The sequence below is a fragment of the Vicugna pacos genome, chromosome 6 (assembly GCF_048564905.1).
Source record: "Vicugna pacos chromosome 6, VicPac4, whole genome shotgun sequence".
Classification (NCBI taxonomy): domain Eukaryota; kingdom Metazoa; phylum Chordata; class Mammalia; order Artiodactyla; family Camelidae; genus Vicugna; species Vicugna pacos.
The window spans coordinates 22,924,282-22,940,564 of NC_132992.1; the positions used below are offsets into that span (position 1 = coordinate 22,924,282).

At 36.4% G+C, this 16,283-nt stretch overlaps 1 protein-coding gene and 1 long non-coding RNA gene across 3 annotated transcripts in view; one reads left to right on the forward strand and one right to left on the reverse strand.

Annotated features, from left to right (window-relative positions):
- OIP5 (Opa interacting protein 5) overlaps positions 1 to 7,078 on the forward strand; it is a 20,878-nt gene extending 13,800 nt beyond the window's left edge. The window contains exon 6 of the transcript XR_004187436.2: positions 6,902 to 7,078. The gene's annotated coding sequence lies outside the window, so the exon portion shown is untranslated. The remainder of the gene's footprint in view (positions 1 to 6,901) is intronic.
- Positions 703 to 16,223, reverse strand: LOC140696824 (uncharacterized). 2 transcript variants are annotated; one of them, XR_012073372.1, is made up of 3 exons: positions 16,068 to 16,223; positions 9,338 to 9,403; positions 703 to 8,178 (listed from the first exon to the last, which is right to left on the reverse strand). It is a non-coding gene; the product is annotated as an uncharacterized lncRNA (long non-coding RNA). The 2 variants fall into 2 exon arrangements; XR_012073371.1 differs by having other exon boundaries at positions 703 to 8,326.
- Between the last annotated feature and the right edge of the window lie 60 nt (positions 16,224 to 16,283).

Here is a 16,283-nt window from a genome sequence, read left to right on the forward strand (position 1 = left end):
GTACACTTTTGAGCTCCTTAATTAATGACAGAGAACATCTCAATTTTTGTAATGCCAACATCTAGCACAGTACCTGGGAGTGGCGTATGTCTGTAAGTGTATGTTAAATTAATAGTCTCCTAAATCAAAGGAGTGATTACATTAGTTGTCACACCACAAAAACCACGTAACTTTTGTTCCTCTCCATTTGACATTGGCCAATCCCAAGGAAGTTTGTCACATCTTTCTCATTTTAAACCTGAAAAAAATTCCTTTCCCCTAACTCAAAAAGAATCTCTTCTTAATGTTAAAAACCTCTTTAGTTAACTTACCCAATATTTAAATACTAAATATAAAGCCTTCTTTTACATTTACTTTATAAATTTCAGATAGGAAGGATTCTCTGCAAGTTGTATCATTATCAAACTTAGCTCTATTTCCTTAGCAGAAACTAAACATTTGCTCATAGACCTAGCATAAGGTTGGTCCTAAAGGTAAAACAGGAATGGTGTAAGGGTATAAGTTTAAATGGGGTTCCTCTTTGTTCCCTTGGACTATACCAGAAACTGCCACATCTTGGTATCAAGAAACCCAAGCCCTTTTGTCTTTTCTTCTTTTCATTTGAAGCCTACCTCAGCACATGTCCGCGGAGAGGCTCCTTCCTCCATCTCCATAACTTACTGCATTATCAGAATTACCCATTCAAGTAACACCACGGTGAAATTTCAGTGCATTCTCAGCCCATGCTGCTTTATTGCCAAAATATATATATTTACACAGGTGCAGAGTTCCCAACTCTTACAGCAGTTCCTTTTTACAGCAAAGAATAAAATTTCTTCTAAAATCCCAAAGATGCATAGATTAGGAAGCAAGCTGCCTTTTGTAAAAAACTTCAAACATTCAATGAAATTCTCTTAACATCTCATACCAGTGGTGCAATGAAGAAGATGCTGAACAGCCAGTAAAAACAGCAACAATTACTTTAATGAAACTATGTGAAGGTTACTCTAATATGAATATTTTTAATTACAAATGATGGGTGGTTTTAAGGTAAGCGCCAAGACTATTACTGCTGTTTAAGCACTGATGATAATGTATTGCGAGAATACTTTTCTTATCCCTGGGAGACATTTTATAGCATGGCATACCATGAACAACAGAGACAAACCTTTTGAAATTTGTCAGTAACCTTATCTACTCTGACTTTAAAGAAAATTTAGGAGTATGCGTTCCTAGAGAAATCTGTGATGTCTGGGTTTCTAATATTAACTATTTTAATATGCCTTACCAGAATAATAGGAACAGAGTTTAGAGAAACTCTGTCCTTAAATCTTTACTGGTTTCACTGGTCAGCAGACATGTTATCAGTAAGTACCAAAGAGAAACTTTAAATATGGGATATGACATCTCACTTCCTATACTGAGTGAAATGATTAACTCAATTCTGAACTACTGGACAGTACCATTCCACTTAAACATTCCTAAAGGTATCTGAGTGAAATTCCACAGCAAAGATTAAAATGAGGTTTGAAATCATTTTGGAAAAATTATTTTTCAATCATAGAACATGAAACCTGGAAGGCGCCTAGTGAAAATCATCCAATCTGAATCTCTGCTATTTAGGCTCCTTTTTCAGATATAACGAATTCCATTTGTGTATTATTTGTCATGTCACCTGTACTTAAACTTGCCCCTGTTTACCTGGCATCAAAAGCTTAAGCAACAAATTATGCAGTCCAACCAAAACATCAAGGATAAAACTCTGGCTATAAACAATTTAAAAAATTTTTTTTAAATATAATCCAGTAACATTAGAGAAACCAAACCACAGGTATGTCAATATTTTCAGGACTATTTCCACAAAATGGAATGGTCTCCTTTGCTGGAAGGACCCTTTATGGCTGGTTAATACCAGTACCATCAAAAAAGTTGCCTAGTTATCTGAATATCCTGGAACATGTGAAGAAAGTGCATATTGCCTCTATTCACTTCCAAGATTCTAGTCTCAAGAGATCCAAATTTAAGCCACATAAACATCAGACAAACACCATCTCTAGTTATTTTACATACTCCACACTGGTATTCCCTATCCTTTCTGAAACTCTGCACCTTTCTGATTATTATAGCCATAGCATCTTTTTATTCAACATGCTTAGTCTGCGCCTTTTATTTTTAAACATGCTTGGGAACTAATGGAACCAGGCAAGAGGTTAGAGGGTGAGCACAGTTATGCTCTATTCCTGACAGTTTGAATGTCTTGTGGTTGCCCCTGTTTATCTTCTAGCTCCCATTTCAATGGAAGTAAGATAATCTTTAATTAGAAAATGAAAACTAAGAATCCAAACAATTCAAGCTATTGGTTTAAGTCTCTATTGCTTCATTATTAATAAATGCATATATATAATTACTGCTAACCACATAACACTGGACATTTTCAATCATGCATTAGAATATTAGTACTCTAAAATAAGAACTATGGGCCTGCCACTATTGCTTATACTTTCATCCAGACCCAGTTTTAATAAACATGCAGAGTAAATAAACCCTTTGACTCAGAGGAATTAGGGGGAATAACAAGAACACATGCAAAGTTTCAACCAAAAATGTGGGTTAATAAAATGGTTGCTTAGAAATGCAGGCAGGTGCTCCACATCTCTCACAACGCTGCTTCACAGTAAGGATACAAAAGTCACACACAAAAAGGTTAAAATTAGGACCACTATTCAGTTATAAAAGGCTTAATTGCAAATCCTGGTCCTTGTGGGTAGAGAATGATGTAAAAACTTGGGAGAAGAAAAACAACTGAGAGATGTACAGTCTTCTGGATCAGTAAGTTTTCTTGGCCATTTGAAAGTGACAGCATAGAAGAGCATAGGTGGTATAGAGATAGTGAAGATGCTCTTAGGCAGAATGGTTTCTTTTCTGATTCACATTAATGAGCATTACCTGCACAGCTCCCTGGGGAAAAGGAGTTTATGAACAGCAGAGCTAATACAATGTAAACTCAAAATCAATGCCCTGAAGTTTAGCATAGCCCTCTGCTTTTGAAAACTGTTGGCCAAGGAACCCTTCCAAATATTATATAATTAACAGCCAAGCAATGTTCTAAATAAACTAGAAGCAATTTGCTTGCACCAGCAGCACCATGAGAATGTAAACTCCTGGAGGCCCAGGGTCTCTTCATATTTTGCATATCACAGGTACACAAAGAGTAAACATGAGACCACAACAATATTGAAAAATAATCAACCACATACTCTGAGACTACAAAAACTTGTAGCACATTTGAGCATTTACAACTACTAACGTGGCTGTTAAGTGTAATCTAATTGTTCTAAGTAACTAAACTGTTGACATCACTGTAATATGCAGCGGTGTCCTCATGATCGTGCAGATGTCTGAATATTGCTTGGTTATTCCAATGTCTCTAACACCAACTAATGGCATAGGACATTTAAAGAGGAGCTATAATCAATTTAATATAGCCTTCTCCCTATCCTTTGGAGTTGCCATCTAAGAATTAAATATTCAAGAGGCACTATTTTCCTAAATCCACTCATTTTCCAGTTTTTTTCCCCTGGGAAAACACGGGAACACAGACCCAATCTTTTGAAGGATCTTCAAGGTACTAGACAGCCAAGATGAACGTGAGGTAAAAGCGAGAAGTCACCCTCGTTCTATTACTATATCCTGATGTGAGAGCTGTGTGTCCTTTACCCAGATCAAGGTACTAGCTTACTGGGTTCTTATTAAAATAAGCAGTCACAGGCCATAGGCCTTGACACACCTACATTAGACAAGGTTTAAAATGCCAACATACTCTCTTTGGCTGTTCCCGTCAATCCTTTTAATTTATACCCTTAACTCCTAACTCTTCTACAGTAACAGGCATGAGGAAAAGCCAGCTATCCAAATTCTTGGGATTTTTTTTTAAAACCCTAAATATACACACACAACAAACTTTTCCTTTTAAAAAAAATGCACCCAGGAAACAAGCTGAGAAAGATAAGGTGACAAAGCAAAAAGTATGCCATTTTATCAATGCCTGATGCTAAAAGAAACATCATAAGCAAAATCCCCACACAATGGACTTCAGTGGGGCTACATCAGTAGGAGTACATTTGTTTCCAGATTAAGCGCTAGAAGTTTCATTCAATGGCTCTAACCCTCCCTCCACTCTAGGAAACAAACAGGGTCTTTAACCTTTAACTTACACAAAAGTTGCTATTTCTCACACAATGATATATTCATATACATTCATAGTTTTAAAAGAAAGTACCTTTTATATACTCTTTACCTAGAACATCGTTTTCCTTTTGTGCAACTCTGTTGATCACAGAGCCTCACAAACTCAAGTAGTATTCTACTGTACAACCTTACTAAAGCAACTTACTATACATGCAAAACTGTTATTGCTACTAAAATTCTACCTCTTGAAAATTATTAGTTCATCTTATGGCTTTTTTTTTTTGCAACAGGAAATATCCTTTCCTATACACTGTGCTATTTTGCATTCATTACCTTTTCAGAGGTATTTTTTTTTTTAATGTTTAAATGCTTTTCAGAAACGGATTCTCCCAGGCACTAACCTACTTGAACCAAGAGTACAACTACTTCAATTAAGTACACTATAAGAATCCAAACCTGGGTTCCTGGAGTTCTGCTGCCCAAGAGTCAATGTGCTGTAAGTTGCTTCTGTACACGAGACACATCATATTAAAAAAAGATACTAACTGTAAAATCTGTGTCAATAAATTCTGGACTCTCCTAATACTGTGATTTAGAAATCACCCCAGAAAACTGCCATTTCCAAGTTCTCAAGGCAGCTTTTAGAGGTAGGAATTTCTTTTCTACAGAAAGCTATGCTTTCAAAACAAAACTTTTATTTCTGCAAGTAGAAAAAAGTGAAAGCTGTCTGAGGCAACTTTCTGTAACCAAGCAGAATTAGTTAATACATGGCAACCTAGGTAGGTTCCATTTAGCTACATTTCCAATTCTCATGAAAAAGTCTGAAATCCCATCAATACACATTTCAGCAGATTTAGAAACAGGAAAAGCCCATGACAAATTAATGTCGAGTACCCAACTACTGACCAGTGTTCTGTTAATACATAGCATACTGCAGACAGGGAACATAAATGGTCTGCAGATTAAAAAAGCACTCACTTGAGCAATTAACATAGCATCTCAGTAAGACATGCAAAATATAAAATAATTTGATGCAAAGGGAGAGGGAAAACAATAAACTTAGAAGACATACAATGTGAAAACAGTGTGAAATCTTACCTCAAACTAAGAGAGCAAAAGCACAATCATGTAATGGGGCCTCACTTTGACTTAAGATTTCATAAGACTCAAAGGCAGCTGCCTTCCAGCTTCCCACATGGAAAGCGTGAATATCCTCAAAGATAGCATTTCACATTGTGACCCCACATTTCTATTCATAAATGAGTCTCTTGGCCTTAATCTCTTTTCCCCAGGGAGAATATCATGGATTCAGATATTAGGAAAAAAGAAAAGGTCTAGAATTTCCATTCTTTTTACACTATTAGTTATTATCAATAACTCATCCTGAAGTTTAAATTATTACTAGGCTCATGCACTAACCCCTAACATGGCACTACAATACGCTACCAAGCACTAATGCTTACAAAACTATACACATCTCAAAATGGAAGACATTGGTGATTTTGTTGTTCTTAAACAACTTGTAACATTTGTCCACAAGTATTAAAATATACATATATATATATTTCTATTGCACATATCCCGTTTTTGTTCAGTTTTTTAAAGGAAAAACTGCCAGCTAACATGGATAAGCAAAGGAAAGGAAGCAGGCATAGCAAAGTCATAGTCCTGACTAAAATTACAGCTTTTGCCATCAAGAAGGGGACCAAAATAGACCAGGAAAAACAATGTAGGTGTATTAAGTAAACACTGGGTAAATACAAATGGAATATATCCATTTTGTTAAAAACCATCAGGTGAAAGCCATGAAAGATGCAGAAACAACTTGAAAGAGAGCATTAAATAGTGATTCTCTTAGCTATGAAATGAAAATATATAAAGCAACCAGAGAAACTGGGTCTGATACATATACATAATTCAAACAAGCAGGCCAGAGATGGTTTCACTGGTGCTGATAGCACAAAGTCCCTATCCCTTGCCAAATGATTCTACTCAGAAAGTTGCCAAAAAGACATGGGAAAGATGGATAACAGACAACTGAAGATACACATTCTCCATGAATTTGAGAGAATGATAGTCTCAACATACCAATGACACTCACATATAAAGGTTCCATTCTGTCTTTAAAAATTCCAAAATACTATAAGAAAACAGGAAGTGGCTGGGAAGTTACGTAGAGAAAAATTTAAGTTACCTTTATCCAAAGTTACTTCTACTATGTTTTACCAGTCTATAATTGTCCTCAATTAAAGGAAAGTATATTTTATCTACATTATATAATTATTTTACTAAAAAGCTTTCTTATGCCATTTCAAATTGGTTGACCAGTGTAATTAATTATTAAAAGTGCTCAACATTTCCCATTTTTGGCTATTTCTATCACTCTCAAATTCTGGTAAATCTTCCCTAAGATTTAAGCAATACAGCACGTATGGCCCTAGGCAAACATTCCCTATAGCACAGAGATGATCTAAGATGATTTGTTCTTAATTTCATCTAAGCAGCTTTAAATCCTTTCTCTATTTACAAACTGTTATAAATAAAGGTTTCATTCTTCTTATGTAAAGACGTGACAATTCATACAATGGTCCTCTGTTGATTTGGAAGCAAGGACATCTTTACACTGTAGTCTGTTCATAGACGGCATTAAGACATAACAGAAACAAAGGAAGATCCATTACTTCTTTTCGGAACTATTTTTCTTGACTTTTTTTTTTCCCCTTCTTTTTTTCAGATCCTGAATTTCTTCTAAATCTACACTAATCTAAATACGTTTGGGAACATTTCTTCTGAGGCCCATTCTCTGATGAGAAAATTTAGTTCCAATTGAGCAAAATTACCTGAGACCCAGTCTTTTCAGCCTAATATTACACCCATTGCCTAAAAAATAAATCAAACATCCAAGAACCAATCTCGGGTCAAAGGAAAAAAGTTATTTATGCTTTTACAAAAAACAGAGCTACAGAATGTAAAACACCATAAAGTCAGATGGAGCTGCATAATGCATTTTGACTTCTTTTTCCTAGGAGAAAGGAGTTAAATGGAAACTTTCCTCATTTTTTTCTTCACTCCTCTTGTCCAAAGCTGAAGTCAAGTCATACTGTAGGGTCCACCGCATCTTCTGAACAGAAAAACCACTTATGCCACTTTTCTTCCAGCCTTAGCAGCATGTAAAACCAAGTCTCAAGTGCTATATAAGACTCCACAAAAAAGAATGAAGTAATTTGTAATACAGAAGTCTCTTGTCTAGGGAGGTGAAGAGGGTTCCATTACTGGACTCAAAACTGTTTAAATCCTTTTATCAACTTTTCACTAAACCCAAGTATGCATTCACAGGGTTAGCATCTGTACAAAGTGGTCTCTCCTTAGAAGAATGAAAAACCATTAAAAAATACCAAATGTCCAAAGATTTCTGAGAAAGTCAACCACAGCTTCCTTCTCTAGGAGAAAAATTCCTCTTATTATCCAAGAATGTGGACTTAACACATGTGAAAATGTGCATTTATAGAGACTGTGATGGTTTATTCACATATGAAATTAATCTTGTGATATTCTATCTTTATGCTTCTTTATCACATCAAAGGTTTTATTGCAAAACTGGACCTTTGTTCTTATCCAGTAAATCTATGTCAGAGGATGAGCCAGGATTTAGATATGTATGTAATTCTTTTTAAGCATCTCTTTCATTTCAAATTAGAACATATGTTTGGAATTTACTGCTGCAGTTTCAACTGTGCTTATCATGATTGTGGCCAAAACTGGAAGACATTAAAAAAAAAAACCCTGATGTCATCCATACTGGGTATTTTTTCAGTCTTCTTGCTTTGAACAAAAGGTAAAGAATTCACAAATACCACCATCTAAGCACCTATTTCAAATCAGATCAGCCTTTAGCTTGTAAGCTTTCTTTATGATTAAGCAAATAGCAGCTGCAGACACATGTCAGTAGCTTCTTTCTTCCTGGAGAAGTTGGTAGGATGACTGCATTCCCGCAGCTTCTCTGTGTTGAATCTGAGAGGTGGAACAAAAAGAAAAGCAGTCTTCCCCAATGCAAATCACAAAGGTAAAGTGTAGAGAAGAGAAATCCACAGCTGAAGAATAGGGAAATTGGCCCGAGAGAAGCAGAACTACCTCAGTCCAAGAGATAACACAGAAATATCTGGAAATACAAAATAAATTAAAAAGAGGAAGATTAAGATAGGTACTTCTACATGAGCTTACTTTTAAATATTTAAAAACACTTAGAAAAAAATATTTTGGATTGCATATTGTTTAAAATAAAATGTCCAACCATGCCTCCAAATTCAGTATTATCATCAGAAAAGCAGAAGCAGTAGCTAGAAAAAATATATTAATATGATACAAAAAGCCAGATTTATATAAAAACTTGTATTATGTAAAATGATATATACACATCAATTTCCTCTTAATGCAAATGGAGCCAAGTTTTTAGAGATATAAAATTATTCTATATAAAACATTTATGTTTAAAAGCAGTACTGTACTCCAAAGTTGATGTCTAAATACTTAATATTCAAAACCATATGCATCATCTTACTCTGAATTATCTTCAACTACACAAGACCAATAGTGAACAATAAAAATTTGATAAACTATAACCATAAGTAAAACAAAATGTACTATATATACCATGATGACCAAAGGCAAGCATGTAAAAAACATTAGCAGTTCACTGCTGTTAAACATAACTTATTGTATTGCAAATATTTGTAAAAGTAAATCAAACAAAGAAGGATGAATACTGTATAATTCCACTTACATGTGGTATCTAGACTAGGCAAACTCATAGACAGAAAGTAGAATAGAGGTTACTAGGAACTGGGAGTTGGGGTGGGGGCAGGGAGTGGGGAGTTACTAATTAATACTGAGTTTCTGTTTGGGATGATGAGTAAGTTTTGGAATAGATAGTGGTAATGGTTGCAGAACAATGTGAATACACTTAATGCCAATGAATTGTACATTTAAATATAGTTAAAATGATAAATTTTATGTTATGTATATTTCACAAATTAAAGAAAATAAATAAATCACAGATGCATATCAAAAGCTGAAATAAATTACTTAAGCTTACAAAAATGGCCAACAGTGACTGGCTAATTAGTCTTCCTAGTCCTCCCCTTTTTAGTATATCACATAGATAAAAAAATACCTCAATTCCAAATTGAACTTGAATAACCTCTTCTGGTTGAAGACAAGACAGTTCTGATTCAAAAACCTACAAAAGGCAAATGTAAATTAATTCAGAATCAAATCAGAAGAAAGACTATGGAATTTGCATTTATTGCAAAGCAGCAGAGGAAGTGAGAGGAAAAATTGAGAAGATCCACAGATAGGCCTTTAGATCCCTATAGGGAGCAGAGCTGTTTCATTATATTAGCTTACTCAGGCTAATTCAAAGTTTGCATCAGCCACTAGACTATTCTACAGTTCAATTCTAATGACCAGATAACTGGCAGTAATGTTGAGGGGGAAAGAGGATGCAAACTAGTTCTTTCCACAAATAAAGTATGCTGAACGAATTCTATATAAATCAAGTAAGCACCAAAGAAGCCTTTTTAAAAAACACTTTTCTTCTTTTAAAAACAAATTCCTCCAGCAATACCAACAAATAAAAATGATATTCATCATATATAAACCTCACCCCCCAAATCTGTATCTTAATATTAAGCAATAATGCTAGAATTATCATAAACTTGTATTCTCTTCATAATATCTAATTTCACATCTCAGATATGACTTCAATTTTATATAGTCTATCACAAACTGTAGGACTCATGTGAAAACTGAATGAATAGGAGCTTAGTAAAAAGCCAGAGTTTTGACCATTATCCATAATTCCCCATAAACTCTCCACCGTATCTCTTCCGACCCCAACTCCATCTCCTCCATCATGGGCTCCAGCCATACTGACTCCTTGCTCTTTCTGCGATGTCAGACATGCTTCTACCTTACACCCCATGTACTAGCTGTTCTCTTTGTGAGAAGATTCTTCCCCCAGATACTTGCAAAGCTCATCCTCTCACCTTAAAGTCTTTATTCAGACTTTATTTTCTCAGAGGGTGCCTACTTTGAGCCCCAATTTAAGATTATATTGTCCCATCCTCTCCAGACATACCCCCACCGTTCCCCTTTACCTTGTTCTACTTTTCTTTTTATTCATTCATGAAACACTACATAAAGTACTTACTATGTTTCTCATGTACTATTTTATCTAAAATGTAAGCTCCACCAGGAAGGAACCTGTTTTGTTCACTGATAAATCCCAAGCACTTAAAATAGTGTGTGACCCGTGGTAAGCACTTAAGAAAACTTTGTTGAATAAATCAGAGAACAGCAGGATTCTTAAATACACTCAACCAACATGAGCTAAAATTTAAATAGACATGGGTTCTAGAGTTAGGTGAAGAAACTACAACTATACACTTTGATCTACAAAACTTACAAATATATCCCCTGTAAAGCTGGTGCCTTATTCGGCATTTCTGGGTCTCTAAAGTCACTTGTTTAGTGCTGTTGATTATGCAAAGTAATTCATATTAGAAAATCTGACTTATTGGGAGGATGAAAAGGGGAAACAGGAATTTTCAATGTAGCACTTGGGCTAGCCTGTTCTGACTCATCTGAGTATTCAAATTCTAAGATGGTCCCCTGTTATTGCTGCATCCTGGTATTCACACCCTTTAATAGTTCCTTCTAACAATGAATCAGGGTTGATCTGTGTGACTACTTTATAATAAAAAAGTTGACTGGCCTTTGTCCCTAGAGGGAAACTATAAATCCTTGGAATTTATAGTAAATGAACCAATGAAAATTAAAAAACACATTCTTAAACAACCAATGGCTCAAGAAGAAATCACAAGGGAAATTAGAAACCATCTTGAGACAAATGAAAACAAAAACAAAACATATCAAAACTTATGGGATGCAGCAAAAGCAGTGCTAAGAGGGAAATTTACAGCTGTGAATGCTTAAATAAAAAAAGAAAAAAAGATCTCAAATCAACAACCTAACTTTATACCCTAAGAAACTAAGAAAAGAATAAACTATACCTAAAGCTAGCAAGAAGGAAGGAAAAAGACTAATATTAGAGCACAAATAGAGAAATAGAAATACAACAGAGAAAATCAATGATACCAAACGTTGGTCCCATCAGGGTCATCATGGGAGCCCCTGAATTTGCAGCCAGTTAGTCGGAAGTGCAGGTGGCCTAGGGATACTCCAAAGTGTGCTGGCATCTAAAGTGAGGGCAGTCTTGTTAGTAATCATGCTCTTTGACTTGTGGGGTCTGCATTAATTCTGGATGGTTAGTGTCAGAACTGTTCTGCAGTATACTAGTTAGTGTCAAAACAGTGACCAAGAGAAGAGGAGGAAGTGACAGTGTGTGACTTCTGAGTCAAGATCATATACGGGATTGTGGTTTTGCCTTGTTCTCCTGGATTGCTTTTTCTGGGAGAAGACAGCTGCTGGATCTTGAGGACACTCAAGCAGCCCTAGAAGAGGCTGACAATGGAAGGAACTGAGACTTTCTACCACCAGTATGAATTTGCTAGCCATGTGAATGAGCCACCATGGAATTAGATCAGATGACTGCCACTCCAGCTTGACTGCAACCTTATAAGAGATCCTAAGCCAGAAACCTCCATCCAAGTTGCTCCCTAACTCCTGATCCATATAAACTGTGAGAGATAATAAATGTTTACTGTTATTTTAATCCACTAAGATTTGGGTCATTTGTTGTGCATCGATAAACAGCTCATACACTGCTTCCTCTAAGGACAGGAAGAATAATATATCATGGGAGTTAAATACTTTCTTACTTTGTAGTAAATTCTGAATACATTTCATGAAACACAATGGATTATCACTGTTATTCAAATTAAGTTTTTAAGTATCTTATTAAAAACAAGTGCTGGGTTTACTGGACAGTTTCTGCCCCCAGATATGGACAGACTAAACTAATATAAAATCACTGCCTGAGCAAAACTTTAACTTTCAGTCATTTATCAAATATTTACTGAGTGCTTCCTTTCTTTGAAATTTTTTAATTATTTACTTGAATAGGTAACAAATGCACATGATAGGAAAAGGTAAAACAGGATATACAGTGTTTCTATATCCTTTTAGAGATAGTCTATGGCTACACAGCACCTGTTTAAGTAGATTTATTTCCTCCCACAAGTAAAAGCACACTATACATCTTGTTCTCCACCTTGCTTTTCCCTTTAATGCATATTAGAGCTCGTTCTATTTTTAATTTTTTTTTTTAATGGAGGTACTGGGGATTGAATCCAGGACCTCCTATTTGCTAAGCATGCACTCTCACTGAGTGATTTCCCTCCTCTCTATCAGAGGTCATTCTGTATCAGAATTTAAAGCTATTTTGTAAGTATAGAAGCATTTATTTACATCAGTTCCCTATGGATGTTTAGATTGCTATCAATATTGTGCTACACCAATGTCAAATTTCTATTACTGTTGTTAAAAAGAGACAACAGGCCCAAAACAAAATCACTTGTGCTAAACCCACATCACCAATCCAAGACTTAATACATAAACTAATGGCAGTTTCAACCTCTTCCAGGAATGTTAACCTTTAACCAGTCAAACTGGTTAGCAGAACCCTTCTGTTCCCCTTAACAATGACCTTCCCTGAAACAATGCAATCTTTGCTAATAATTTCTTTTTTCTGCCACCTTCCCACGTTTAAAACTTTCCCTTTTCTACATCTCAGTGGAGCTCCTTTCTGTTTGCTAGATAGGATGCTGTCCAACTCATGAATCATTTAATGAAGCCAATCTGATCTTTAAATTTACTCAGCTGAATTTCTGTTATTTAATACAGTCTACCTGGACTTAATTAAGGTTCTAAATCCAAGTAACAAAGTTTTCACTCTAAAGGCTTATGATAAAAACTCTTATCACCCAAAGGGCATTTATTTCTTTCCCCTCCTTTTTACTCCTTAATATTGAAGTATAAACATAGTTGGAGGTTTTCATTTACCTTTTTCCAATTTTTTTAAATTGTAAAATACATATAACATACAATTTATCATCTTAACCCTTTTAAAGTGTTCAGTTCAGTGCAACCATTTAGCACTATCCATCTCCAGGACTCTTTTCATGTTACAAAACTGAAACTCTGTGCCAATTAAGTAGTAAGTCCCCATTTCCTCTCCCTGCAGCCCTTGGTAACTACGATTCTACTGTCTAGCTCTACAATTTTGACTACTCTAAGTACCTTATACAAGGGATATACAAAATTTAATCCTTAAAACAGTTGTACATTGAATGTTTTTCATGTAACACAATCAAGGTATATCACACTAGATATTATCAGTTGAACTGTGTCCTCTCCAAATTCGTATGCTGTTGTACAAGTACCTCAAAAAGTGACTTTATTTGAAAAGAGAGTCACGGCAGATGTAATTCATTAAGATGAGGTCATACTGGAGCCAAGAGGGCCGCTAATCTGACTGGTGTCCTTAAAAAAGGGAGAACTTAGGACACAGACACACCTAGGGAGAATGCCTTGCAAAGACTGGAGTTATGCTGATGAGCCAACTACCAAAAGCTACAAGAAAGGCCTGGAAAAAGTCCTTCCCTAGTACCTTCAGGGAGAGCATGGCCCTGCTGACACTATGATTTTGGATGTCTTATCTTCAAGTCACCCACTCTAGTACTTTGCTGCAGCAGCCCCCGGAGATTAATACAGTAGGTATGAATCCTAATTTGCCCATAAGGTTATCATCAATTATGAAGGCACTATCACCTCTTTCTCTTTGAGCAACAGAATGTACTTTACTTTTGTGGTAAATTCAGAAGAAGACTCATATTTAGCAGTATTAAAAGTGTACTGAAAAGGTTTTAGAAATTAAAGATTAAAATATCAATATTTGCCTCTAAGTAAAACTTAAGTGAATATATTCAAAAATTTGCCAAGTAACAATTATATTTTATCAGTTGATCTCCTTCAATCTAATTAAATCTGTATCTTTTTTCTTTATCCAATAAAAATTATGGGTTTGGGCAAATGATCAAGTTTTTCTTTTCTCTTTTTATACTTAATACCTTGCTTTCGTTGAGAATAAAAGATTTAGCTTAAATGTCAATAATTTATAGTCACTTTTGATGTTCATCTATTGAAGTTAATGATTTATTGTTTCACTTCTCACTAGCTATTCTCCATCTGCTTAAACAGTATTTGGAAGCATTAGCCACTATTACTTGCCAAATCCTGAATTCAGAATTTTATTTTCTTTTCAAGATGAATATAAAAAGCACCTGAAAGTCAAGAAAAATGTTCTTCCTGTGGTAACGAAAAATAAAAATAACATTACACTCTTGGAATGTCAAAAGCAAAAACAAAAACACCATTACAGTAAGGATACAGCCCTCACTTGTGCCATACGCATTCATGTGAAGATTTATTCAAAAGAACCAAACTATTCTAAAAAACATCACTATTAAAAACTATTCAGCAACATTGTAAAATGATTATAAATCAATAAAAAATGTTAAAATAAATAAATAAATAAATAAAGGCCACTGCTGAGAAGCACAGGAAGGGACAAAGCCCCCCCCCCAAAACTATTCAGAAGGAACAATCACAAAGAGGTTACTCTCTACCTGCACTAGCATTAATTTTATAAAGGTGTCAGAACTCTTGGAGCAATGGTTCTCAAGGTTTTACACAACACTGCCACCTTTGAGAATCTGATGGCGCTATGGACCCTCTTCTCCCACAAAAGACCTTTGCTTTAGTGTAGGTGACCATTCCCCTGTTTGTAAGGTAGGAATAATACTCTGGTCCTTTCCTCTGGCCCGTCTTATTTCCTCTCCTAGATAAAATGAAGATACTCCTGACAAAAACAACAGAAAGGTCTTAAAGGTATACCAGAAACATTCATTTGTACTATAATGTCATTCAAACTGGACCCAACAAACGTGTCAGTTTTAACAAGGCTTCACCAACTCAGAAACCTAACAACAGGAATCTTTCCTAGAATTTAACTAAAGGAATGAGGTTTGTAACAACTAAAATTACAAAAAGAGATATCGCATAAAGTTAAACAAGAACCAAATACACATACTTGATGGTATTATACTCTGCAACCTCATCACATTACACAAGTTACTTTCTAATAATTTCCCAAAATTTCTCATTCACTCTGTAAAAAATAAATTAAAATTGTACACTAACTTCTTTAGTTCTGGAAAACAATGGTGAATTCTACCTAGTCAGCCGAGATTAATACGCCATTAAGGCAACTATCAGGTCACACAAGGACAAAGCTGTTTACTCAGATCTTAAAAGTTTTAAAGGTGGGAGTGGGAACGAATGGATACAGTAAAGATAAGCAAGATAACAAGCACGCTACACAGACTCAAATTAAAATCCCGGGGGGGAACTGGTTACACCAAATCTCAAGGTCAACCGGCCAGGGACACAAAATACTCAGGTCTGTAAAAGGCCTTGACGGATACCGGAGTCTCAAGCAAAACAGTAGGCACGAAGCCGTGAGGAGAGGAGCATAAATAAATCAGTAAAACAAAGATATTCTTCAAAAGATAAACTGATGGCCGACGCAGCGAAAGCCAGATATACACCCGCCTTGGGTGAAGTCACCCGGAACAAGCTGAAAGCACCAGAGGCAGCCAAAGGCAAGGCACTGAACAGGTCACTGCGGGCCGAGGACGGAGTGGTGGTGCAACACACCCCCGAAGGCGCGGGCGGCCGCCCTGGGGCAGCTCGGAAGGAAACCCGCGACCGGCCGAGGCCTGCGCTGGCTGAGGGCAGGGCCCGTGCGCTCCGTCCCTCAGACGGGACAGGTTCGGCCGCGCCACCTCCTGTTCGTACCCTCGTCGCTGGTCTCAGCTTACCTCACACGGGACAGCAAAAGAGCGGGAGCGCTCGGGGCCCCGCGCGCCCCCGGCCCACGGGCCAGCTAGCCGCGAGGCGCCTCACTCCGCCATCTTTGCTCCTTCTCAAGTCCTCCAACCCTGCGGCCGCAGTTTCCACAGGCCCCGCCTCTACTTCTGCCGCTGAGCACGAATTGGATAAATACTTGCGCAGGCGCACTCTTCTCCCGTTGTACG